The 3,120-nt window shown below is 50.7% G+C and overlaps 1 non-coding gene across 1 annotated transcript; it reads left to right on the forward strand.

Moving 5' to 3' along the window:
* The first annotated feature begins 1,811 nt into the window (after nucleotides 1–1,811).
* On the forward strand, nucleotides 1,812–1,883 carry TRNAG-UCC (transfer RNA glycine (anticodon UCC)). The gene has a single exon. It is a non-coding gene; the product is annotated as a tRNA-Gly (tRNA).
* Nucleotides 1,884–3,120: the final 1,237 nt, after the last annotated feature.

Genomic DNA, 3,120 nt, shown 5'->3' on the forward strand with positions numbered 1-3,120 from the left:
GCCAAGGAGAGGGAAAAAGGCCTTGCAGCTGTTGTGCAATCACCATGCTCTCAGCAGAAGGGTCCGGGGAGCTCTGCTCTCAGAACACACAAGGTGACAAAGTTCAGAGCTCTGTTGCACGGAGTCAGACTGTGATCAGCTCACAGTGAGAGGAAGCAACACCCGTCCCTTGGTCTCTATGCCAGAGCTCCTATCGTCTGAGTGTCCTTCCTGCAAGAGTCGGCTGCTGAGAGGGTTGCGATGGGGTAAATGAAGACAGAGGAGGATTGTTCCTCCTGGGTTTTTTTTTGCGTGGCTCTGTGATCCTGCTGGAGGAAGCATCCTTAGAGTTTATTTCAGTGGCTTGTGTTGGGCTGAGGTTGTGACCCTGAGTACAGGGGTTCCTGCACTCTCTGTTCTTAACCCCTCAGGGAGTGGACAATGGAGTACTGTCAGAAAGTGGATAGAAAGTAGCCTAAGAAAGTGTAGCATAAGTGAGAAAAAAAACAACATTATCAGCTACCTGGTGGTCTAGTGGTTAGGATTTGGCACTTTCATTACCAAGCCCTGGCTTCAATTCCCAGTCAGGAAAAACTGACTTCCATTAAAAAAAGCTTCAGTCATTCTTCACTTGCAATGTAAATAAATTTGTGGCTGTTTCCTGATTCCCCCATCTTCCCAGTGTCTCCATGGCAGGGCTGGCTCCAGGCACTAGGGATGGCCAATGGAATGGGGAGGCTTCTGTGGCTATTGGGTCCTCTCAGTCTCTCTTGGAGGGAAATACTCACTGCCAAAAGTGGCAGAGGTAGAGCTGCTGCTGATTGCAGCTTTTTTATTTTTTGTTTCCGCTTGGGGTGGCAAAAATGCTGAATCTGGCCCTGTTCCATGGAAGACAATTTGTTAAAGGACTCAGCCTGAGTCCTTAGGTCTTAATCCTGAAGATATTGTCCCATCATGGGGCCATTTCCATCCTCTCTTTCATACAGAAGCACAATTTACCTTGCATAGCCACAGGAACAGCAAGATCTTTCTCTGTCCCTTGTGCAAAGCAGGGGGCCAAATTCCATGGAAACAATGGATGAGTTGGGGCCCTGGGCACATCCAGCCCTGGCAGTGAGCTGTTCCCTCCCCTCTTTCTTTATGCTCCTGTTGTTATTTCATGGATTGTCTGGGATGGGGGAAAAGCTGAGTTCACTCCAGGTGAAGGGTAAAAAGGACCCTCAAAGTCTCAGGCCCCAACCCCTGCTACCAGGATCGCTGAGGTGCTGGCGATTTGATTAGGAAAGGGACTATGTGAATTGTCAAGGTGGGGAATGAATAACAATCTACAACCAGATCCACCTCATTAACCCCTGACACAGGCTAATCCTGCTGCAGCTAGAAGGGAAACTGGGAGTGATTCTTTCCTGTTCAGCCATGGAAACAATGACCCAATTGCACCGCAGTGAATGTGCTGGGGAAAGTTGAACTTCACAGGTAGGTGGAAACACCTAGAACTCCCCACCCCACTTCTGCCACCAGGGTGAGGTGTTGAGCTGCTCACAGCATACCCCACAATAACCTTACAGCAGGGGATTGCAGCACCCCCACCACCCAATGCAGGGGAGAGGGCTTAGTGTATCTCTGCCCCCTGAGTCCAGGGCACAAACTCTCTCTGCCCCACACATAGAATCTTGCCCTGCTGCAAAGTGACTCCTATGAACAAGTAACCTCCAGGAGAGCAGGCCTGGTCCTCAGAGAGGGGAATGGGCTTCTTGTGAAGCTTATAGGTCACTGGATGCAGTGAGAACAGGAAGGCTTTGAGTATAACCCATAGCAAACACAGCCAATCTGGGGTTGTAGCTCAGTGGTAGAGCACATGCTTTCCATGTATGAGGCCATGGGTTCAATCCCTAGCATCTCCAGGTTCATTTTTTCACCTTGCTGCTTTGCTCATGCCCAGAGGGGATGTGGCCCACCAGTATCCCTGCACCAGTTTCAGTCCTGTTAGTGAGGGGCAAGTGCCAATTGCATGGAAGGTCTGGGGGGTTTGTGCTGCAAAGTCACCTTGGTACATTTAAGATTCCCTCTCGCTGTGCTGCTTGGGACAAGGGTAGATGAGAAGGGTGAATCCTCCAGCACTGGAGGGAAAGGTCCCATCTGCTCAGACTGAGAGGCAAGGAAACAGAGGGGCAGTCAGTGCTCGGACAGGAGAGAGGTCAGTGATGTACACCCGACAGGGGACACTGTCTTTTTGAGTATCACAGGGGTAGCTGCGTTAACCAGGATTTGTAAAAAGCAAGAATCCTGTGGCACCTTATAGACTAACAGATGTACAGGAGCATAAGCTTTGAGGGGTGAATCCCCACTTCATCGGATGAATGTAGTGGGAATTCTGTGCCTGGCTAGCCGACTACAAAAGCAATTTCTTCTCCCTTGGCGTTCACACCTCAGCTGCTAGAAGAGGGCCTTATCCTCCCTGATTGAACTAACCTCCTTATCTCTAGACTGATTCTTACCTGCATATTTATACCTGCCACTGCAAATTTCCGCCACATGCATCCGACGAAGCAGTTATTCACCTGCGAAAGCTTATGCTCCAATACGTCTGTTAGTCTATAAGGTGCCACAGGACTTTATGTCTTTTTGAGGTGAGTGCAGCTTGCTTGGGAGGTGCTGAGGATGGATAGAAAAAAGGCTGGAGTCAATGACAGATGAGACCAGAGAAGGGGAAGGGGAATGGCAGCCCCACAGAAGGTCCTGGGTGCTCTGATACCCCAGTTATTGCACCCTGGCCTGTCGTAGAGAGAGAAAAGACACCGAGGGACTCAGCCCCCATAACAGTGATCCCATGGACAAGAACCTGGTTGGAAGTGGGATGAAGTTTCCCTCTGGGCAAAATGGAGCTGAAATCCCTCAGTGTCCTGGAATTTAAGCAATGGAAGCTTCAAACTCTGCACGGGTCTGGGCTGAGGTGCATCAGCAGAAGGTTGGGCTGGACAGAGGCGGCAGGTTTGTATAATTTTTGGTGGTGCCCAGAATGGGACCAAGTCCTGCCCCCCCACCCCACACCTGCCTAAGGCTCTGGGAGGGAGTTTGGGTGTGGGAGGGAGAGGGGCTGGGCTCTGGGAGAGAGTTTGGGTGCAGGGTCTGGGCTTAGTC

Source organism: Gopherus flavomarginatus (assembly GCF_025201925.1).
Source record: "Gopherus flavomarginatus isolate rGopFla2 chromosome 13 unlocalized genomic scaffold, rGopFla2.mat.asm SUPER_13_unloc_2, whole genome shotgun sequence".
Lineage (NCBI taxonomy): Eukaryota > Metazoa > Chordata > Testudines > Testudinidae > Gopherus > Gopherus flavomarginatus.